This window comes from Macaca nemestrina, chromosome 8 (assembly GCF_043159975.1).
Source record: "Macaca nemestrina isolate mMacNem1 chromosome 8, mMacNem.hap1, whole genome shotgun sequence".
NCBI classification, from domain to species: Eukaryota; Metazoa; Chordata; class Mammalia; order Primates; family Cercopithecidae; genus Macaca; species Macaca nemestrina.
Window position 1 is genome coordinate 49871758 of NC_092132.1, and position 25367 is coordinate 49897124.

Consider the following 25367-nt stretch of genomic DNA (forward strand, 5'->3'; position numbering starts at 1 on the left):
TGTTCATAAGTCCTTCTGTAAACCTGTGTCACTATCAATAGAGACAAACACTGATGTCTTATCTTTCTGTGCAGCCTAGAATTCCTCTCATTCCATTGGACAAAAATTAGGTATAAATAATTTTTTGAAATTGCTACATATCAATCTGGTTTACACAACAAATATTCCCATATGGACAGGAGCCAGTGTTCTGGTATTTGGAGGACAGACAAGATCTTGGAGTGGTCTTTTAAATCAAAAACCAAATGTGGGGTGAGCTCATTCACTGGAACTTCATTAAGAAGAATTCATTTCACTTCCTTGGCATAAGTTAAGCTGTAGTGAGCTAGTGAAAGATTCCACCACCTCTCACTGAAATGGTAAATTGAGCTCGGCAATGGGGGTCAAAGAGAGACCTAGGTCCCCTGGAGAATGTGAAGAGAGAGAAACACAGATGGTGGGGTGCATTGGCCTCGGCTTAAAGCAGGGGGAAGCAAAGAAATGGTGACAGTCAGACTTCAGGACTGCAGCCTTCAATGAGAGAAAAACTGGGAGAATCCCTGGATCCTGCCGAGGTTGCAGGCGGGGAAGAGGGGTATAGAGAGAATTGTCTGCAAGAGATGGGGTGGGACTCCCATCACAGCCCTCTTCTCAGACTGAAGGCCCCACACCAGGGCAAACAGCTGCCCACTGAGGGCCCCTCTGTTGCTGGTGAGTGTGGGCTGCCATCTGCGGCCTCAAGCCAAGAAAGAGCCTTCATTACCAGCTCATTTTCTCAGTGAACTCTACAAATGTGGATGCTCACAGACTTCCTCCTCAGACCCCTGCACCCCTCAGAAACCGCATTCCCTCAGAGCAGCTTCACTCACTCCCACATCTGCAGTGACCATCTGTGAACTGCCACGTCCTCGCACCTGCTCCTCAGCCCAGCCCATTCTCCTGTGTGCTACACCCCAAGACCCAACAGCTTATTGAGTTTCTCTATTTAGACATCCCTTAAACACCCCAAATTCCTATTCAAATCCAAACTTCATACCTCCATTCTCACATGCCCTCTCAGTAAGTGCCACCAACAGCCCCTAACTCACCTGGGTCAGTAACCTGAAAGTCAACTTCAATTTCCCTTGCAACCTCTATTCAATCAGTCACAAAGTCATATCATTTGCTTTACACTCACAAATCAACTTTCCCTCTCACTTCCCACTGCCACTAACTTAACTCAGTCCCTCACCATTCACTTCCTGGAATAGTGCCCTCCTACAAACTCCTAATAGTTGCCCTGCTAATTGTGTTCCTTTTCATCAATCCTCCATGTGCTTGCAGAATGGACTTTCAGAAATGGAAATACAACCTGTTACTCCCTTGCTGAAAACCCTTTGGCAACTCAATAAACGAAGTTGAAAGGCAAATGATAAAATGGGAGGAAAAATATGCAGTACCTATATGAGTACATATGCCTAATGTATACAGAGTGCCCATACACTGGAGAGAAGATTAACAATACGACAGAAAAATGGATAAAGGTGATTCATTTACGAGGAAATGAAATACTTAATAAACATATGGAAATATTCTTGAGGTCTAGTTGTCTGGTAATCACAAATTTTAAAGAACAATAGTTATATTTTTCACCTATAAGATTGGCAAAAAGTAAGGAGATTGTGAACGTCAAAGAATGAAAAAGAATGCAGACTTCTGCATGTTTATCTATTGCCACAACCTGCTTGAAGAGTTGTCTGCCAGTATATATTAACATTTTAAAAAGAACGAACCTTTAGGGCCAGCTGTCCCTCCTAGAACCCCATCCAACAAAAAAAAGCACCAATAAGAATATCAGTCTAAGGATGCTCATTGCAGCACTGTCTGTCACAGCAGAAGAGCTAGAACAGCTGGAGTAATCATCAATAGAAGAAGAGTTAAATATAGTACATCTTTATTATGGAATAATATTATGCAGCAATTTAAAAGAATGAACTAGTTCTAAATGTATTATCATGGAAAGAATCCAAGAGATAGATAATACACACCCTAGAAAGAAACCTGCTTTTAGACATGGAATCAATCCAAATGCCCATCAATGATAGAATGGATAAAGAAAATGCAGTACATATACACCATGGAATACTATGCAGCCGTAAAAAGGAATAAGATCATGTCCTTTGCAGGTACATGGATGAAACTGGAAGCCATTATCCTCAGCAAACTAACTAACACAGTAACAGAAAACCAAACACTACATGTTCTTACTCATAAGTGGGAACTGAACAATGAGACCACATGGACACAGGGAGGGGAACAGCACACACTGGGGCCTGTGGTGGGGAGGAGGCAGGGAGGGCATCAGGACAAATGGCTAATGCATGCAGAGCTTAATAACTAGCTGATGGGTTGATAGGTGCAGCAAACCACCATAGTACATGTGTACCTACGTAACAAACGTGCACGTCCTGCACATGTATCCTGGAACTTAAAATAAAAAAGCTTTTTAAAGTGACCTGCTTTAAAAAAAAAAAAAAAACTTAACAATAATATTACTATGAATAATATTATTGTTAAAACTTAACAATATTAAAAACAGGTCACCTTCTAAGGTGTGTATTTTCTATCTCTTTCCAACAAGAATACAAACTCATTGAGGACAGAGACATACCCATCTTGTTTACCACTGCATTGCCAGCATCACACAGGGCTTAGCACTTTAAAATATTTGTTGAATTAAGGCACCAAGTGTTTTAGATAGCATGTGTTGTACTTCCATAAGTGTTGGTTTCATTATTGGCTTGAATTGACTCCAACTGAATTATTCATTAATAATTCAATACTTCTGTAATTTTAAAAGAAAATAAGAAGTGAAACTCCTTCACAATAGCAAAGACTTAGAACCAACACAAATGCCCATCAATGATAGACTGGATAAAGAAAATGTGGCACATATACACCATGGAATACTACGCAGCCATAAAAAGGATGAGTTCACGTCCTTTGCAGGGACATGGATGAGCTGCAAACCATCATTCTCAGCAAATTAACACAAGAACAGAAAACCAAACACTGCATGTTCTCACTCATAAGTGGGAGTTGAACAATGAGAACACATGGACACAAGGAGGGGAACATCACACACTGGGGCCTGTTGGCAGGTAAGGGTCTAGGGGAGGGATAGAATTAGGAGAAATATCTAATGTAGATGATGGGTTGATGGGTGCAGCAAACCACCGTGGCACATGTATACCTATGTAACAAACCTACATGTTCTGCACAGGTACCCCAGAGCTTAAAGTTTAATAAAAATTAAAATTAAAAAAGTGAAACCCCTATAATGGTCTTCACAGTTGCTGAACCAAAATTCGGAGCACATTTATTCACCATCTGGTTCCTGCCTTCCCCTGAACCTCATCTCCCAGCTCCCCACACCAGAGCCCCCATCCTTCCCCAGGAGCTCTTCTCTTCAGGGCTGAGATTCCTTGAGGGCAGGGACTGTGTCTTACTGGGTGTTGGATCCCCATGCCTTGTCCAGGGCCCAGTGTGTTGTAGTTCCTTGGAGAATGTTTGCTAAATGGTTGCCTCCATTGCAGATGGAGAAACAAAATGAATGTGATAGCCCAGACCTGAAGTATGGGATCCCCTTTAACAAGGGGCAACAGTTAGAGCTGCCTTGCCCATTATAAGCTCTGGGACCTTGGGAAAATCACTTATAAAGTGATTTGACCTCAACATTAACCCCTTTACAGAGTTATTATAAAGACAAAAGGAGATAGCAGGTGTGACTGTGTAGTGTACACTTTAAGATCTACACATGTACTGTTAGTCTACTATCTTTATATTATAATGATAGACTTAATGTCACATTTCTTAATATTTCTCTAAATCAAATTTAACCTGCTCCAGATGCCAATGAATTGGCAAGAAATTTCATTTTAGTTATTATTAATGTCCTCTTCCACTAGGGGACATCGTTCAAAGGTGCTGTGGGACTTTCCCTGGTCCTAACATGCGAAGAGGGTCCATACTGCTCTACTGTAAACAAGCTCAGGGTTCAAAGCCAGGTGGCTTCATGAAGACAGGAGGTGCTGTGCTTACATGTCATGCTAGGACACATGCTTTTGCCTTGGCGGGGTGCTCTGGCATCTGGAGGTCAAGTGGCCCAGTGGACCTTCCTTTCTGGGGTTCCCAGCAACAACTGTGAGGAACCCCAATGCTGTTCATTGCCCAAGAACCTACAGTCTCACACCCATTTCCAGTTCTGGAAATACTTCCTACTTTCCCAAGTTGTCCACGTCCAACTCCACCCTCCAAGCCATTTCTTTCCTCTTGGAACAAACCTGGCATAATCCCTTCACAGAAAGGTCTTCCAGCAACTTCTGAGGTACCTGAGGCAAGAGAACACAAAGGCCTAGTTACCTTCTTGAGGCCAAGATATGAATAAAGCACAAATTAATGACCCTATAAGTTAGTCAGACGCTTTGTTTTTAAAACAATAACTAGACTAGAGGAATAATAGGAAACTTAATACAATTCAGTTAACCACAAATCCTGGGAAAGCTTTCAGTTTAATGACTCCCAAAGCTATAGTTTAGGAATTTGAAAGGAACCCTCAAAAGGGCTTACCTAGTTCAAAGCACAAAGTTGAGGTTGAGCATCCATAATCCAAAAGTTCATAATCTGAAATGCTGTAAAACCCAGAACTTTTTGAGTGCTGGCAAGACACTCAAAGGTCATGCTAAAAGGAAATATTCTTTGGAACATTTTGGATTTTAGATTTCTGGATTTTTTAAGTATAATGTAAATATTCAAAATTCGAAAAAATCCAAAATCTGAAACACTTCTCATCCCAAGCATTTCAGAAAAGGGATACTCAGGTTGTACTGCTTTCCAACTTTCTTGCTACCATTATTATGAAGGGAAGAAAATGCCGCATGCAATCTGACTAGATAATTCTGTTCTTAAATAGGATTTAAATCCACTGAAGAAATCTGTTGTCATCAGTGTTCCATTTTTCAGAGGGGAAAACTCTTTACCCCTCCCTTATATATTACACCTCAGCTTGTTGTGCCAGATATTCTTCTAGGAGACTCTGTGCTAGGTCTCTGCTGTCTGCGAGCTGTGGTAGCTTCATTAGTACGCTAAGACTCCTCAGGCAAGATGCTGGTATCATCAGTGGTGGAGCCCACTCTTTAATGAGTGAGTTACCCAGCAGCTCACCTGCCATGGGGTCTCCTGCAGAGGCTTACTATCTGCTTTTGTGTACAGGGATCCCCTCAGTATGGGACATCATCGCTCTTCTGATAACTGAGGAGACTGCTGTTTGCCTGTAAGTGCAAGTCACTTCACTTCATGTCACATCTCCCCTGAAGATTCAGGGTGCAAGTTGGGGTACACAAGTGAGTCTGGATGTTCTAGAACAAGACCTTAACTGATGCACAGTAAAACCTCGGAGCAGCTCCCCTGCCCCACTGTGAAGTGTGCCCCACTGTGAAGTGTGCCCCATTGTGAAGTGTGCCCCACTGTGAAGTGTGCATGCTGCCACCAAAGCGTCCCAGCCATGTGACCTTGGCCAAGATGCAAACCTGCCAGATACCTAACTGCAAAACGAGAGAGTAACACCACACACCTTACAGTGGCAGTTGGATCAAAAGACTGCTCAATCAACTACATTATTAAGCACATCTAATGAGGCTTACGAAAACAGGTATCATCTCATGAGATTCCTTCCAGCTCTAAAATCTCATATATTATTTCTTTGGCAGATTTGAGGGACTTGAGGATTTGTTTGAATGTTTTGAGTCTTAGTTTGTTCTTGGGTAAAACACAAATAATAATCCTTGCTTGAATCGTAAGATTATGGTAAGAAGATCAAACAAACTATGCAAACATATTTTAGGAAGAATAAAGTTTTGGCCAAATGTGAGATATCATTTTTAATGACTAGATATCTTCTTTAAGAATTGGTAAGCAGGCCAGGCGCAGTCACTCACACCTGTAATCCCAGCACTTTGGGAGGCCAAAGTGGGCAGATCATGAGGTCAAGAGTTCAAGACCAGCCTGGCCAGCATGGTGAAACCCCATCTCTACTAAAAAATACAAAATATTAGCCAGGCATGGTGGCATGCACCTGTAGTCCTAGCTACTCAGGAGGCTGAGGCAGGAGAATTGCTTGAACCCAGCAGGCAGAGGTTGCAGTGAGCCGACATCATGCCACTGCACTCCAGCCTGGGTGACAGAGCGAGACTCCATCTCAAAAAAAAAAAAAAAATTGTGAGCAAATGAAAGAGAATGAAATTAACCATAATTATTTTCATATAGCTGTACTGCAGTCTGTTTGTGTCTTATTTACATAATTATTTCTTGGTCAAATGATTGTTATCCTGAATTATCAAACAAAACAGTTAAGTAACTTTAGACAGCCCCATTACCACACGATCTTAGTTAAAGCTGGAGATGGAAGAAATGCATTTAATTATTCCATTATTCCCCTAGACTATCAGATGGTCTAAGATTTTCATCTTGGCTAGGAAATCCTTATAATCTATATCTTCTTAAATCAGTGTATACACTCTATCAGAATTACTTCCTCTAGTCTGAAATTTGGGTAAAAAAAATCAGGTGACATTCAAATCTGGAATATATTAAATACCTTTGGGTTTGATTGAGTCGGATTTGTAAACAAATGACTTTCCTAAAAACATGAAGTCATATAAAATCTTTTACTATTAATGCCTTGTTCTCTTCTGACACCATAAATAAACCTCATTTCCCCTCAAGGATTAGTGAGAAAAGCACATTTTGAAAAATCTCTCTTTCGGCAAAGATATTAGGTAATTGCTACCCGCTGCCTTGTACTTGCTTCTCTTTAGTTCCTAATGAAGAAAGTAAACAATGTTTCAAGTCATGCGTTTCTCAGACCTCTGCATTTTAAGCAGACTTCTACTATCTTGGCATTTCTACAAGGTCTGTTACATGATTTACAGTGAAACTGGCTGTGGTGAGCAGCCTAATCTCTACCAATGCCACATAAAATCAGCCTTAAAACATTTTAACATTGTCTGCTATTCCTTCTGACCCACTCTTGGGTTTCCTTTCTAGCTTCCTCTCATTTTTATTTAGCTACCCTTAGAGCATCCATTACACTAACCTGGTCATTCTGATTTCTGGTTTGTTTGTTTTTTTTTTTTTTTCCTCTTTCAATGCACATGTAAGAATCTCCGCTATGGGCAGCACTCTGTACAAGTTTCTGTGGGGAGATCTAGAAGGATCGGGACAGATCTGCCCCCAAGTGGCTTACAGTAGCACAGGGCAGAACCCACAGAAATCTTTTCTACAAAGCTGAAAGTAACAAAGATATCAACTGTGAATAGTGTTTGCAGCATGGAAGACTTCTTCAAAGAGGTAGCGTTTGGATTGAACAGTGAAAGGATCAGTAGGAACTGGACCTATAGGGGTGGAGGAGGGAATACTAAACAAAGGAAATGGTATGGAAAAAAGGCAGTGAGGTGAAAAAACTCCTCAACGTGTGCATAGCCTGAAGCAGTTGAGGTTGGCTAAAGCACTAGGCACCTAGAGGAAAGTCATACAGAAAAAGGTTGGAAAGGTAGTAACAGATCATGGGTATTTGTGGTTAGTACTGTGATCATGCTGTGTTATTAACAGAGAAATCTGTTCTCTCCCCTGTTAAATGCTGGATTAAGCCTCTATGCTGGGGGAGGGAAGACAGAAGAATGGAGGGGAGTATAAAGAGTAAACATCATGGTCCCTGTCCTCAAGGAATTTAATGGAAGAGAGAGATACACTGCGATCCTTAGAGCATAATATGTTACCAAAAATATGGTCCCATTCTCCAATATGGGTCTCTGAACAATTATGAGAATACAGTTTCTCCAAATACTAAAACCCACTCAATTTTCTAAAATGAATTCATCTGTCTCCAGTAGAGGAATACCATATGACATTTCTTCTGTGTATTTTGTTAGCAAAATCCCATTTTCTCTCTCTCCTTCCTTCTTTTTCTTTCTCCTTTCTTTCTTTCTTTCTCTTTCCCATGCCTTTGGGTGCCAGACATATAACACACTGTGAAAAGCAAATTAGTAGGTGGAAAACAATAAAAATAGCAGGGGCTTTGGTGAACTAAAAACCCTATCTTAAGACTTATTTTTAAACTTCTCTTTTTGAGATAAGTATTGATTCAGATGCACTTATGAGAAAGAATACCAGGATCCTGTGCAGCCTTTACCCAGTTTCCCACAAAGGTGGTATCATGCAAAATTATAGTACAATATCACATCCAGAAAACTGACTTGGGTAAAGTCAAGATACAGAACACTTCCATTGCTACAAGGATCCCTGGTGTTGCCATATTATAGTCACACCCACTTCCCTGCTTCCACTCCCTCCTTAATTTATGGCAACTCTTAAATTGTTCTTCATTTCTATAATTGTATAATGTCACAAATGTTACAGAAATAGAATCACAGTATGTAAACTTTTAGGACTGGTTCTTTTTCACTGGACATTATTCCCTGGAGATTCAGCCAGGTTGTTGCATCTATTGATATTTTGTTTCTTTTTATTGCTGAGTAGTATTTGATGGTACGGATGGACCACAATTTGTTCAATCATTCACTCACTTAAAGACATCTGGATTTTTTCAAAATTCTGGCTGTTATGAATAAAGCTGCTGTGAATATTTGTATACAGGTTTTGCAAGAACATCAATTTTCATTTCTCTGGAATAAACGCCCATTTATTTTTCTGGGATGCAATTGCTGTGTCATATAGGAAAGAAAACCCAGACCTTCCTAACGTCAATCCTATGCTTTTTTCCTCTTTGTTACCCTTTTTCTTCCCACCCAAGATGACTGGACTCTCTTTGATGTTATTGTAAGCACTTTAGCGTATTCACTAAGCATTTCCTGAACACCTACTACATTTCATATATCCTTGCTGGCTTGAGAGAGTAAAATAAGTCATGTCTCTATTGTATCTTTGAAGAACTCACTTTGTATCTGGTGGTAGTCAGAGAGGCAGATACAAAAATCTCTCCAAAGAACTGATAATAATATAGGTACATGGTAAGATTTTTAAGAAACTTTCAATCCCGTTTTCTGGAGTGGCTCTACCATTTTACATTCCCACAAGCAATGTATGAGTGATTCAGTTTCTCTGTATTTTTTCCAGCATTTGATGTTCTCATCATTTTTATTTTACCTATTCTGATAGGTACATAGTAAGATCTCATTGTTATTTGAATTCGCATTTCCATAATGGCTGATGATGTTAAGCATCTTTCCATGTGCTTCTTTATCATCTGTATACTCTCTTTGGAGAAATGTCTATTTATGTCTTTTGCTCATTTTCTCATTGGGTTATTTGGAGTTTTGTTTTGTCTTTACCATTGATTTTTGAGATTTTTAAAATATATTCTAGATACTAGTTATTTGTCAGAAAGGTAGTTTGCAAATATTTTCAGCCAATTTTTAGCTTGTGTTTTTATCAGAGTTTTTCACAGAGCACAAATTTTTAATTTTGATGAAGTACCATTTATCCATTTTATCTTTCATGAATTGTGCTTTTGGTGTCAAGTCCAAGAACCTTTCAACTACCTCTAGTTCTTGGAGATTTTCTCCTTTATTTTTTCTAAAAGTATTATAGGTTTATATTTTACATTTAAGTCCATTTGAGTTCATTTCTGTATAAGGTATGAGACAGGGTGAGATTCTGGGTTTGTTATTGTTGTTTTGTTTCATTTTGTTTTTTGCCTGTAGATGCCTACTTGCTCCAGCACCATTTGTTGACAAGGCTGTCTTTTCTTCATTGAATTGTTTTTGCACCTTTGTCAATAGTTAGTTGGGAATATTTATGTGGGTCTATTTCTGGGTTTTCTATTCTATTCCAGTGATCTATGACCTAGCCTCTGCTAATACCACACTGTCTTAATTGCTGTAACTATACAATAAACCTTGAAATTGGGTGGACTGACTTCTCCCACTATATTTGTCTTCTCAAAATTGTTTTAGCTATTCTAGTCCCTTTGCCTTTCCATATAAATTCGAGAACAATTTTTTCCACATCTATAAAAAAATCTTGCGGGGATTATGAAATGCATTAAAACTGCAAGTCAATTTGGGAAAAATTGACGTCTTTGTTTTGGAAGGTATTCCAGTCCATGAACAAGGACTATCTCTCCACCTATTTAGATATTCTTTGATTGCTTTCATCAGAGTTTTATACTTTGCAGCCTTTAAGTCCTGTTCATGTTTTGTTAGATATACACAAAAGTGTTTCTTAGCAATTGTAAAAGATACTATACTTTCAATTTTAGTATCCACATGTTAATTGGTACTATATTAAAATATAATTTTTATTATACTTTAAGTTCTGGGATGCATGTGCAGAACGAGCAGGTTTGTTACATAGGAATACACATGCTGGGGTCGTTTGCTTCACTCATCAACCTATCACCTACATCAGGTATTTCTCCTAATGCTCTCTCTCCCTGACATTTCTAATGCTACCCCCCGACAGGTCCCAGTGTGTGATGCTCCCCTCCCTGTGTCCATGTGTTCCCATTGTTCTATTCTCAATGATGAGTGAGAACATGAGGTGTTTGGTTTCCTGTTCCTGGGTTAGTTTGCTGAGAATGGTTTCCAGCTTCATCCATGTCCCTGCAAAGGACATGAACTCATTCTTTTTTATGGCTGCAGAGTACTCCATGGTGTATGTGTGCCACGTTTTCTTTATCCAGTCTATCATTGATGGGCACTTGGGTTGGTTCCAAGTCTTTGCTATTGTGAACAGTGCTGCAATAAACATATGTGTGCATGTGTCTTTATAGAAGAACAGTTTATAATCCTTTAGGTATATACCCAGTAATGGGATTGCTGGGTCAAATGGTATTTCTGCTTCTAGATCCTTGAGGAATCACCACAGTCTTCCACAATGGATGAACTAATTGACACTCCCAACAATATAAAAGTGTTCCTATTTCTCCACATTCTCTCCAGCATCTCTTGTTTCCTGACTTTTTAATGATCGCCATGCTAACTGGCGTGAGATGGTATCTCATTGTGATTTTGATTTGCATTTCTCTAATGACCAGTGATAATGAGCTTTTTTTCTTATGTTTGTTGAACACATAAATGTCTTCTGTATCCTATAACCTTGCTAAACTTAGTTCTAGTTTTTTGGTAGACGTTCCTTTGGATTCCTCATAAACAATCACATCTGAAAGTAGGTACAGCATTATTTCTTCTTTTCCAATCTGTGTACTTTTTAATTCTTTTTCTCACTTTGTTGTACCAGCCAGAACTTGCAGCACTCTGTCGAGTAAGAGTGACAGGGAATCCTTGCCTCATTCCTGATCTGAGGGGAAAAGTATTCAGTCTTCTACCACTAAGTACAATGTCAGCTGAAGATTTTTATAGATGCTTTTATCAAGTAGAGAAAGTTTCCCTCGCTTCATATTTTTCTGAATGTTCTTATCATGAATAGATCCTTTGATGTATGTACATTGTGCATGCCAAACCAAATCTATCTGTGTATTATTTTTGGTCTCCAGACTAGTAGCTTAGAACCTTGCAATCAGTTTGTCCACATCTTGATGATTCCCAACCATTCAAAAGCAAGAGGAAAAGACGACGTGAACGAAGCTATTGACTGCAGAGGAGGCCAAGTTATTTTCATTATCCTTCCTAAACCACCATGTGGTTTTGTCCTCCATGTTTGAGAGTTTCACCCAGTTCAAAGTACTTTTTATTTTCAAATAGCAGCATCTCCTCTTCTAAGAAAGTCATTCTCTCTATGACTTCCCTTCAAAGACACAGACTTACTTATTAGTTTAGTTTTGTATAAGGGATCAAGAAGAAAGTAAATACCCATGATCATCTCTCAACATTGGGTTTAGCCATCACTTAAGTGAGCCCAGCCATACAAAATTCAATCTTTCCCATTACAGCATGTAATTACAATAAAGTCTTTCTGAACTACACTTTGACCTCTGTATTCTGAAGTGAGCAATCTTTGTCAATTTGTCCTAACTGCTTTCAAAAAAACGTTCTGTCCTAAGTCGTACAGATTGAGTAATTCTTCTGATCTCACAGGGCCATAGGCCTTCTTAATGCCATGTCCATTTCAGTTCGATTAACTCTGAATGAAGGGGAGTTCTGCTTTGGATACTTGGCAATGTAACCATAAACAGAAGACTAATCTTTCAATAATACAAGTTTAAGAAAACAAGAGGTGACTGGAACTCTGTCGTAATGAAATTACCCATGCATGGCAGTTTCAGGAAGGGTTTTTTTTTTTTCTTCTAGGAGCGTCAGGAGAGCCACACTGCCTCTACCCAATGAAAGTAATTGAGTGAATGATTTCACTTGTTTCTTCTTTGCGCTGAATTAGGTCGTTGCCATCTGTGGACTGTGCTAAATACCACAGGGGAAGGAGGCTGTTTTCTCATGTCATTTATGTAATGGCTGTGTTGTCACTTGCCACCTTTGAGCAAAATCAATATGTAGCCGGAGTTCAGCCAGGTTTCCTACAGCTGAAATAAAGTAGGGAATTGGGGCAATTGTTCAGTTAAAATGAGCCATTTTAAAAAGCAACACTGCCTTCAAATTACTCAAATGCTTCAGGGAACATTTCTAATTGTTCTGGCTTCACACTTTGTTTCAGCTATTGATGTCTGGCCGCAAGCACATGCAAGTGGGTGAGGAATTGTTAGGCAGATACATTCTCTTCAAATATTGGAAGGGTAGTCAGGAATAAGGATTGGACTTTTCTGCATGAAACTGAAAGAACTAGGAGGACACTGGGTAGGATCTATTGAGGCAAGTTTAAGCTCAGTTGAAAGAGAAGCTCCAATTTTCTGACAATAAGATGGACTTCCCTGGGAAGTACTGAAGTGTCTGTAGCTGGAAGTGTTCAAGAGAAGGATTTGATCAGTGTTTCTCAAACTATGGCTCACAACTCACTAAAGGGTTATCAAGTGAATTTAGTGGATTGTAACCAGTAGTTTTAAAAGTGAGAATGGAATGAAATTAAATAGAAAAGAATAAAAGGTATCAGAGAGCATTACAATAGATATCAATATTGTTTTGTGACCTTTCTTTTTCGTGTGTGTGTGTATGTGTGTGTTTACTAGGTTACAATGCGAAATGCATTTTTAGCATAGGCTACAGTCTAAAAAGTTTTTCTAACTAGATTATACATCTAGTTGAGGGGAAACACAAGTATTGAGTGGGACTGATTGAACTAAATGACTATTAAGACCCAGCTCAAAAAGGCAAACAATCATAATGTTAAAAGGATCACAATCTCCATAAGCTAAAATGAAATCAGTTTGCCAAAAATATGGAACTATTCCCAATCCTGAGCCTGGAAAAAATTTTTCCCGAGGCTCCCTAGAGAGAAAACACTGTATAAAGTAACTTTTAAATACCTTCTTACAATGCACACAATGACAAGTTTCATAGGGATGTTTTAATGATATCCCAACATATGAGCTCATGGCATCACACGAAAACAAAAGTCAAAACTCAAGTCTATGGAAAGCCAAGATTGATGCAGACCAGGGCAAGTCTTTCCATTGATCTGGTCTATCCATGTGCAGATACAAGCTCAAAGGTACTCATCTCCTTCATAGTTAAGACCATACTGAGAGATGACAACATGCCAGCAGACCTTGCTCTCGGCACCTCCTCGGCCTCGGTCCACTCTGGTGGCACTTGAGGAGACCTTCAGCCCACCACGGCATGGTGGGAGCCCCTCTCTGGGCTGGCCGAGGCCGGAGCCGGCTCCCTCTGCTTGCAGGAAGGTGTGGAGGGAGAGGCGCAGGCGGGAACCAGGGCCGCGAGCCCTGCTCGCGGGCCAGCGCAGCTTACAATGGGCACAGGTGGTGGGGGGTGGGGCCTGCACTCGGAGCAGCTGGCCAGGGCTGCCGCTGCTGCCCCCGGCTGGCGCTGCTGCCCCGGGCAGTGAGGGGCTTAGCACCCAGGCCAGTAGCTGCAGAGGGCGCACCACGTCCCCCAGGACTGCCAGCCCACCTGCACTCCGCTCGAATTCTTGCTGGGCCTCAGCCACCTCCCCGCAGGGCAGGTCTCGGGACCTGCAGCCCACCATGCCCAAGCCTCCTCGATGAGTGTTGCCCCCTGCTCCGTGGCGCCCAGTCCCATCAACCTGCCCAAGGGCTGAGGAGTGCGGGTACATGGAGCTAGACTGGTGGGCAGCTCTGCCTGCAGCCCTGGTGCTGTATCCACTAGGTGAAGCCAGCTGGGCTCCTGGGTCTAGTGGGTACTTAGAGAACCTTTATGTTTAGCTAAGGGATTGTAAATACACCAATAAGCACCCTGTGTCTAGCTCAAGGTTTGTAAATACACCAATCTGTACTCTTTATCTAGGTAACCTAGTGGGGACTTGGAGAACTTTTCTGTCTAGCACTTTGTGTCTAGATAAAGGATTGTAAACACACCAATCAGCACTCCGTGTCTAGCTCAGGGATTGTAAACACACCAAGCAGCACCCTGTCAAAATGGACCAATCAGCTCTCTGTAAAATAGACCAATCAGCAGGATGTGGGTGGGGTCAGATAAGGGAATAAAAGCAGGCTGCCCCAACCAGCAGTGGCACCCCGCTTGGCTGTCCTTCCACACTGTGGAAGCTTTGTTCTGTTGCTCTTTGCAATAAATCTTGCTGCTACTCACTCTTTGGGTCTGCACTGCCTTTATGAGCTGTAACACTCACCGCGAAGGTCTACAGCTTCACTCCTGAAGCCAGCAAGACCACGAACCCACCAGAAGGAAGAAATTGCAAACACATCCGAACATCAGAAGGAACAAACTCCCAACACACCATCTTTAAGAACTGTAACACTCACCGGGAGGGTCCATGGCTTTATTCTTGAAGTCAGCGAGACCAAGAACCCACCAATTCCGGACACAATATCATCCCGGGAAAACAGGCTAAGTAACCAGCAGATCATGTCAAGGAACAAACAATGGCCATCTTTCTAGCTGTCATAGAAAATTCTAAATGCCTTCCCATTTAGAGCTTTGAGCATTTATCTAATTACATTATCAGTTCTTTGAGAGATTTTTCTATCTCCTTCTCTGACTACCACCAGATACAAAGTGAGTTCTTCAAGGATACAATAGAGACATGACTTATTTTACTCTGTCAAGTCAGCAGGATACATACAATGTAGTAGGTGTTCAAAAAATGCTTAGTGAATAAGTTAAAGTGCTTACAATAACATCAAAGGTAATCCAACCATCTGGGTTGGGAAGAAAAAGGGTAACAAAGAGGAAAAGAGCATATGATTGACATTAGGAAGGTCTGGGTTCAGTCAAGGCAAGAGATTTCTCTGGCAATTCAAGAAGAGAAAGCTCAACTTAGATAAAGAATAAAATTTTGTTTCCACATCTTCTCTGATATTTCAATAGAAACATCAAGGAGACATGAAAGCCCAAGAACCTCCTACCTCATCTAGATTCTGTATTATTCTATGTACTTGTAAACATGTTTATATACTGTAGAAATTTCTGTTGCTCTGAATCAACTAATATCAAAATAAACTTCCATACAGATAATTCAGGAGAAATTTAGGGAGGAAGAGACATGGAAAGAAAGGACAGAGTAGAAAGGGACTTCATATATTGAGGAAGGCTGAAAGCCTCGGCCTCAAGATGGTGGCAGGAAAGGCTGTACCACTCTGGCAGGAGGAAGAGTATTTCTCGGTTCTGTAAGCCAGCCAGCTCTCTGTGTCCCTTTAAGGCATTAAAACCAAGTACGTTCCAATGAGGGAGTGGTGTCTAGTCATTAGAAAAAAGGACTCAGAGCCAGATTTTTGACTTTTTCATTCTTGGCTGTGCCTCACAACCTCATTGTAGCGTTGGCAAACTTTTTCTCTCAACATCTTGAGGCCTCTCTTGACACATCTGTGAAATGTATATGAGTGCTGGGGCATGTGATGGGTGGATGACATCAAACTGTAGTCAGGAGCTGCTGTTCCAGTGGAGAAATGGTCGAGGCATCAATGAGCATCATATTCCATTGAAGAGCCCAGGCTCCATCCTATCAAGGGGTGAGTGTTTGAAAACCACAGAAGAGGCAGTTAGGAGCCAAGTAGTATATAATGTGTTGCAAAATAAAACAGCACTATACAAACCCGTATAGTAGAGTTCTAGACAAGATACAAAACCAGATTAACATAAAAATATAAAACCTAGACAGGACCCATAAAGACACCAGCATTTAAGATTCCTGGATGGCTATCTCTAATTGTCATGTTTCTGTCTTTTGGAGCCATCTGGAATTTTAAATTTTAAAGTTAGAAAGACCCTTAGAGATCGTGAAGTCCAGCCTTTTTGTCAAAATAGCAATCTTCCTCCACAACCTCCATGCGGGGAGCCATTCCACTTTTGTGGGGACGTTCCCAGTGTCAAAGAGCTCATCATTTCTCAAGGAAGCCTGGGACTCACAGGTTTTTTGCAGATGCAGGACTTTTCATTACTAAAACGGAGTTGCCAGCAGACCAGGAAGGTTGACCACCTTAATTAAAAAATATTAGAAATGCACCTCCCAGAAGGTACAAAAGGATATACTCCCATCAGACAAGTATCTTCCTGGTAATATGTCCTTTTGGGAAGCATTGTCTCTCAGATCGAAGCATTGGAGGAAACTGTGGGGTCTCTTAACATGATGGGCTCTTCCCTGATTACATTTCTTAAGATAATTATTTTATTTGACCTACTTGGGGGTAACTGCTTTAGTGTTCTCAGGGAAAAGCAAAAAGGATTTCCTGTGTTAACCAATGATGATAACATGGGAATACCATGTCCTATAGACAATGATGTGTCCCTCACACAAAACACTTGTAACACAGATTAGCAGTAAAACAGTCAGTCTAGAGAAATCAAACAAAGAGAAATAGATAAGAGGGTCTTGGCCTGTCTTTGAAATTGCGTTCTCAAATCAGAAAATTCCAGGTGAGCAATTTAATCTTCAAAAACTATTAAATCTTCCTACAACAAGGAATGGAAATAGCATCCATGGAAATGCTCCATGCTGCCTGCAGGAATTCTAACCCTATTAGATTTGTTCAGTGAGACTTTTTTTAATTTACAGATAAAACTGTATACATTTATCATGTACAACATGACATTTTAAATTATATATGTATAGAGAGAGAGAGAGAGATATGAGAACACTCTACATCTACTCTCTTAGCCTTTGTCAAGGATACAATATATTCTTGTTATTAATAGTATAATAGTTATTAACTATAGTCACCATGTTGTACGGCAGATCTCTTAAACTTATTCCTGCCCTATAACTGAAATTCTGTATCCTTTGACCAACATCTTCCCCTCCCGCAGCCATCCCAGCCCTTGGTGACCACCATTCTCCTCCCAATTCCATGATATCAACTTTTACAGATTCCATATGAGTGAGATCATGTGGTATGTGTCTTTCTGTGCCTGGCGAATTTTACTTAAAATAATGTCCTTCAGGTTCATCCATGTCATTGCAAATTACATTGTTGAGGGAGATTTTTCCTTCAGAGTCCAGGACTCCCATGGCTGGGTCCTGAGAATTAGAGGAGGCAAGCTGGTGGAGCTCAGCCTAGGGAGCTGGTCTCTTTGGGAGTGGATGTTGAGAACAGAGATATTCTGTAAGAATTCTCATTCTGTAAGATACAGAAGAGAGCAATACTAAAAATGAAAGAGGAATATAAGAAAACAAGGGACTTCACGTTTGGGGACCTGGAGCTCTACAAGTGGAGAAGTCATAAAACCATATATATGAGCCATTTAGCAATTCATTAAATCGTTATAGAGTCAAGGTTCCAGAGTGAACAATATCTTTTTTTTTCCCCTAAGCATAGGAGGAATCTCAGCTCCTGGTTTCTCACATAAAAAACTAATGGAGGAGAGAAGATAAAAGCGTGCATGGATTCATACATAAAGATGCCCTAATGCCTTCTCTAACTTGCAGGCAGCTTTGGTGTGAGAAAGCAAGCACTTCCTCCAAGCCATCAGGGTGCAGCTTCTCCCTTAGCAACTCATTTTCTCACAGGGTGAGACTAAGAAAACCACAGAGTATGGATTTTGTTTTAATGCTAAATTTTATCTGCAAATACAAATTGGCCATCCAGCAGCAACTGGCTTGCATGGGCTCCATTTGCAATAAAGATGAAGTTCAAAAGGTTAATCAAGTTATTAACATTTTAAAAGAAGGGAAATTTTCTTTCCCAGATGGCTTAACAGGTGACTCCTATAAATTACACAGTACATTACAGCAGGCATCCGCTAGCCCAGTTATAGTAGAGAGTCTGTCAACATTTCCATTATAAAGCCCTATTTTCAGAGTTTATAACTCAGCCGTAAAACTCTGCTCCAAGCTGGGCCTTGGCTTTCTAGTCAAATTCTCAACTCAGCAACAAACCTTTTTTTTTTTTAATTCATTCTCCTCCTCCTCTTCCTCCTCCTTTTCCTCCCCTTTGCCTTTCTCCTTTTTCTTCCCGATTAAAAAAACTTTGAATTGCTCTAGTTTGTCTAAGTTACACAGGGACTTCCATACAAAGAAATCTTTCAGCCACTTTATATTCAAGCACATTTCTTTCAAAGCACAGGTATGGAGATTTTTTTCAGGAACTATCAGGAATCAAGATGTTTCTAATAATGCCTGTGTTATGGTCCTTCAAATCATAATGAAGATGTATAAGCCACTAGTATTTGATAGTGGGGGTGGGAGGTTTCAGAAGAGGGAATTTTATCAGAGAAATATTTCACCTCGTTTCTGGAATTCTAAATATCTATATCTAGTCCTGTTCCCTAAAGGTAAAAGCAATGCATATATCCCATTATTTTATCAGTGTGTGCATGGGTCCTTGCAGAACATAGCATCAGCACAGTAACTTCCAGATGGGGGTGGGTGGGGGTGGGTGTGTGTGTGTGTGTGTGTGTGTGTGTGTGTGTGTGTGTGTACAGGCCACCAAGGTGGAGAGAGAAATACAAAAAATATGAAGTGACAAAGAAGGTGCACAAGTGACGAGTGGAGGTCTGCCGTTCCAAGTTTGGCTGGTCACAGCCTGGGGAGTTTTTATGGCCTATTCAAGGCTGTGGTGCAGACTAAACAAAGTTTCCTTTACTTTCACCATGACATCCTCGAAGACCAGGCCAGAGGGCGGGGAAGACTGACACACACAGCCAACTCTGCTTAAACCAGAGACTGTTGCTTCGCATGAAAACTCTGCTGCTGACCTCGGAGCCTAACCTCCAGGGTCCCTCCAAAACCCTATCTCAGACAGAAAATTAAGCCACATGGGCAACTTCTCTGCCAATGCAGGGGAAAGAGAGTTCCAGGAATGCGGTTGAAACACTGTCTCACAGGGGGCAAGTAAAAACAGAGTAGGCCACAGTGGTACTTGGACAATTTTCCCAAGATCCAGGCCAAGAAGAAGGAATCTGAAAATGCTCAGAGAGATGTTGGTCATTCTCATGATATATCTATCAGCGTTTATTTTGATGCCAACTCAGCAGGTCCTAATCTTAGGCATCACCTCCGACCTGGAAAGGGAGATGTCCCAGGGACAAAGGGTAACTAATCCCCCACTTGACTCACAGAAAGACCTATCAGGCTCCTCTTGCATCAAAACAGGAGACTGCAGCTCTTGGGTTCTTTGGGGGATGGCATTTTGGCTTAAGAAATACTCTAATGGAAGGTGCTAAGATTTGCCTACTGAGCTCACCACAGGCAAATCTGTTGAAGAACCGCATTTACACATCCCACTCTCCCAGCCAATTGCCTTTTCCTATGCTTTTCATAGTTTTTTATTAACATACTTGCTCATTAACAAAGGCATTTGACTTGGAGGAAAACTGTGCCCTTGACAGCTCATCTTTTCCTCCTCTTGAGTCCTATAATCATGTCATAATATTTGAATTTGTGATACACATCATCATCATTTCCATAGCAATAGAAACAGCGGCTGTTGTGAAAACAGGATTTGTGATTCAATGAAAGAAAAGAATTGGAAAAAAGAGAACAGCTGGTTCTGCTTCCTGCCATAGACAGGTACGCAGCTAAGCAGACCAAGGAGTGTTTTCAATCAGCACACTCCACTCACATGAATAACACGCCTCTCCTTGCTGTTTTGTAACTAAATAGATGACTGTCTCACTCCTGGACAGACTAGCCAAGAGCTCCAGATAGCAGGCACTGCATCTTTTCCACTATTTTCCCTCTAGCATTTTACCCAATGTCTGAGAATAGTGGATATTTACATTAGTTGGTAGAGTGATGAAGATGTCATACAAGATGTCATAATACATTGAGTCTATCATCAGCTTTACAGCCAAGATTTGATCTTGATATGTGTAAGTAAAGTATCTTCTGTTACAAATTAGATCTACTGAAACTTCTTTCTCTAGGTGAAATATGTAGATTGGGCCAGGAGCGGTGGCTCATGCCTGTAATCCCAGCACTTTGGGAGGCTGAGGCAGGCGGATCACGAGGTCAGGAGATCGAGACCATCCTGGCTAACACGGTGAAACCCTGTCTCTACCAAAAATACAAAAAATTAGCCAGGCGTGGTGGCAGGCACCTGTAGTCCCAGCTACTCAGGAGGCTGAGGCAGGAGAACGGCGTGAATCCAGGAGGCGGAGCCTGCAGTGAGCCCAGATGGCACCACTGCACTCCAGCCTGGGTGACAGAGTGAGACTCCGTCTCAAAAAAAAAAAAAAAAGAAAGATGTAGATTGGTCAAGGATATCCATAAAATAATTATTCATTCTAATGCCTAAGTTCATACTGATTCACTACCTAACACTTTTATTGCCCTGCTTAAAAGTAGACAAACCCATCTTTATTACAATGCTGTTTTTGCTACAACATGCCTGATGAGTGGTAGGGGAAGAATAACCCCCATAGGTTCTTAGTCAGAATCCACTCCTGATACAAAAGACAGATTAACAAGTGAAAAGCACACAGAAGTTTCTTAATGTGTACATAGATTTTTTTTTTTTCTTTTAAGTTCTGGGATACATGCATAGAATGTGCAGGTTTGTTACATAGGTACACATGTGCCATGGTGGTTTGCTGAATACTTCATATATACACGGGAGACACCCAGAGAATGGGTAGTTCTCAAAGAGATGGCTTTAAATTCCAGCTTATATAGCATCTTCAACAAAGAACAATAAATTTTTAGAGAGTTGGCAAGACAAGGGAAGAGGACTTTGAGTCTCTACAGGTAGCAGCTTGGGAAAAGGCAAATAACTGGCAGATAAGGTTAGTAAAGCTTGTTAATGTAGTTTCTTCTGATGCCATCACAAGGCTAACAGGGGTCCAAAGCTGATTTCAGTGGTTAATCTTTGTTCTCTCTGGCAGACAGAGAGGCAGGATACCCCTTTTTGGCTATTTAATCAGTTTTATTTTATTTTTTAAATTGACAACTAATAATGGTATGAAATATCATTCTTTTTTGTAAATCTATGCCCTGCTTTTAGGCAAATAGAGGGAGAGCAGAGAGCTGTTCTGTATCTGCTTCTTCTAAATTGTCTTCAGCTCAACAATCCTTCATATTTGGGGGCAGCATATTCTGGTCTCTCACATACTCTATTTCTCTTTTACATTTTACACTTCAATTATAACTCGAAGCACTCAATGAGGATTCTGGAAACCTCTATCTAGCCCTGCTATCACTAGCTGAAGGACCCTTGCCAAGATGAAGAACTCTCTACCCTCCCAGTCCCCTCATCTGTAAGATCCCTGTCTATGTCACAAGGTTCATTGTGGGGAGAAAGTAACATATGTGAAAGCTTCTGAAATTCTTAATTGTATACAAGAGGCAAGTATGAGTGTTATTAAAATTATTCAGGTAAGGATGTATCCAGGGATGAACACAGTGGATTGCTTACTAACCTGGACAAAGGTGGTCATGACAATTTCCTTTCACAACTTTACATTTGTCCATGAAAACCAGAGCTGAACAAGCACAGATTTATAGCTGGGGAGCACATTGCGGGTATGGAGTGGGGAGAGGTGTGGGGGACAGGGTGTACAGAAAATTACTAAAAGAAGGTATCATGGGTAATAGGAGTTCTTGCTACACTGACCTAACAGGATTCTTGCTGAAGGCAGGCCTCAGATATGGAAAGTAAAGGAACGGGAAATTTGACCCAGGTATCAAGGATGATCAGATACCAAGGTTGGGGAGTTCTCACTAAACTGACTTCACAAGATTCTTGCTAATACTGACCCATGGAGGCCCACCAAGAATGATAGCCAATGCCAAGGCCTAGTCAAAGAAGAGAGTTGAGAGGACATTTTGAGCATTGTAAGCAAGATGAATTTTAAAGGAATTCCACTTTCCATCTCTTTGTAAATGGAACATGTAAATATGTAGTTCTAATTCACGGACTGCAAAGTTGTCCTTTCAAAATTAACTATTCTTAAAGCAAAAGCTACCTGGAGTACATTTTAATCCCTAAAAGTAACATGCTATTTTCCTGTGATTCATTTCTCTTTTTCATTATTTTACAGTCTTATTATTTCCTCCAACCCCACCAACTTCGGTAAGAATAACAATTGACAAGATACAAATGAAATTTTTGTTGGCTCACCCCAATATTTAATGGCAAAATCCCATGTTAACCTAGAGTCTTCATTATCGGACTGTAGCCTCTGGGTTTTCTATATATTCTCCAGCCTGTTGTCCAAGAGCCCTGGAGCCAGCCTTCATTAGCCTGATAGAAGCAGATACATTGGCAAACACCCTTCTGGCCAAACACACATGTCAACACTACCACTTTCAAATGTTTTGACATGAAAGCCCTGTGAAGCTTCTCCAGCCCCACTCTGTCATTCCATCAAAGAGCCATCATTTTTCTTCTTGTTCCATTGAACAGAAGTTAGATTATGAAAAAATCCATTTTCTCCATCCTCCTCTTTTATCTTACATATCCCAAACCATCTTGCACCTTTTCTAATCAGCCTCCTTCCTGCTTTAGCCTTCATTTCCCTTCATAAGTGGACAATTCCTGGCTTCATTTTCACTTCACATTCGCCTCTCATGTTTTTCTTGAGATCTGAAGTTCTGCATTTTGCTGTACCATCCTCCCCTCCTCCACAGATTTAGATTGGATCAACCACAATGGGAACAGCAATGAGGCCATGCTATGTGCTGGAAGTGTGATGTATTTGGTCTTCAATCTTGACAACAATTCTATTTGGCAGGGTAATTACTATCATCTTCATTTTACAAAGGAAGAAACTGGAAGCCCAGAGTCTGTAAATGAATTGATCAAGGCCACACCTCCAGCTGAACAGATTAGGGAACTTACTTCCTGATTCTAACTTCTGCGGTCTTTCTGCTAAACTAATGAGATTTGCTGTCTCACTCTTCTATGTCCCCATTGCCATTCTTCTTACCACGTTTCTCTTCTCTCAATTCATCATCACCTTTACATCAACCACTCAACTGTTCAACCCATGAACTTCTATTTTTGTCCTATCTTCACCCTTTACTGCACCCCTCCTCAATCCCTTTTATTTCCTTCCATAGAATTGATGTGGTCCCAAAGATTTACTCTTCCTTCAGAAATAACTGGACAAAGAAAATAAAATCTGGGGCTAACAGAGAACAGATCCAGTTTCTGGGACGCCTGAAGCTTGAAAGTTTTGAAAGATATTGCATTAGTCCATTTTCATGCTGTGGATTGAGACATACCTGATATTGGGTAATTTATACAGGAAAAACAGTTTAATGGACTTACAGTTCCACATGGGTGGGGAAGCCTCATAATCATGGCAGAAGGCAAGGAGGAGCAAGTCACATCTTACATGGATGGCAGCAGGCAAAGGGAGAGCTTGTGCAGGGAAACTCCCATTTTTAAAACCATCAGATCTCATGAGATATATTAACTATCATGAGAACAGCACAGGAAAGACCTGCCCCCATGATTGAATTACTTCCCACCAGGTTACTCCCATGACACGTGGGAATTGTGGGAGTTACAATGCAAGATGAGATTTGGGTAGGGAAACAGCCAAACCATATCAGGTATCATTAAGAGAAATAATGCAAAATTGCTACTATAATATTAGGCAGAAATATAAGTATTAACTTAGAATGAGAAAACAGATTACAACAAATTAAAAACTTAAAAAGCTAACAAAGCCATAATCACAAAATCCAGAAAGTCAAAATATTTTTATTAATTAAATAGCTGACATATCTGTATAATGCCTTCTATATTACTTTTTTGCTATTGTTTCTGATTGCCTCTTCCTATAACCAAATATTATAATATTTTCGATGGAGAAACTTTCTTTAAAAAATTTAGTTTTCCTCTAGCATAACTGCTCAAAATTTATTTGACATACTTGATATCTTAGAAAAGTTTATTTCAGGTTCATTACTACTAATGGTAGTGTCATGCTAAGATGCTATTCAATACACTAGGATGCATAAAACATACAATGTCACATGAATGTCATGAATATATTACCTATTTATATATAGTACAACTATAGTTTCTGCCCTGCAAATATTAAAATTCTGATAAATTCTGCTTTATACAGTTCCTATAAATAGAAATAAAAGACCATATGATGCATTTACAAATGCATGTGCTGCGTTAGGGAAGATAATTTCATCAAGGGAGAGAACCATTTTGCTTATGCATTGACAATAATTAAGTCTATTTCTTACAATTTTGCACACTTACTGTTTTTAAGAATTTTCCACAGATCACTTCTGGCTGCCTATATTTCAAATTTGGTTTCTCCTCCATACCACTTGCTTCTTATGCCAGGCACTGCTCTGTACCATGACTTCCCATCCTGCAACTTCATGTTCAAACACTCAGGGAGTCATTTCAGTGATCAGTAGGTATATTCCTATGTTATTCCTACATGAAACAGCTAGAAAACTGTTCATAATACTACAAACTGTAAATATATCTTGCAAAAACCAAGCCAAGTGAACCCCAACTAAACTTTTACTTAGCTGTATCCCCAAAATATCCACAGCACTTCATTGCCATCTGACATGAGGAGCAGAATGACAGAGGAAAGTTCCTTGTGGAGATAGTCTTGATCAAATGGAATTAAAATATCCTTGCAAATTTTACCAACACTATGATCATATAAATCCATTTATAGAATCCCTGCATGAGCCTTAGAAGGGATCTGTGCAAGCAAGAGAGGCTCTGAAATACAAGTTTCATTTCCTTCAGGGTAAATCTGCCTCTGTTAGTTAGCCATGAAATCAGCTTTCCTGAATACTTTTCAAGGCACAGTAGAATGAAAGTTACATCAAACAAAAACAAAAATAAAAGGACAGTTATATAACAAAACAAATGTTTTAATACGAATAAATCTTGTAGACAAAGTCAC

General features: G+C 40.3%; 1 long non-coding RNA gene across 1 annotated transcript; it reads left to right on the plus strand.

Moving 5' to 3' along the window:
* The first annotated feature begins 5481 nt into the window (after nucleotides 1-5481).
* On the plus strand, nucleotides 5482-23626 carry LOC139355803 (uncharacterized). The gene is made up of 3 exons (XR_011606864.1): nucleotides 5482-5668; nucleotides 7195-7365; nucleotides 23533-23626. It is a non-coding gene; the product is annotated as an uncharacterized lncRNA (long non-coding RNA).
* The last annotated feature ends 1741 nt before the right edge of the window (nucleotides 23627-25367 follow it).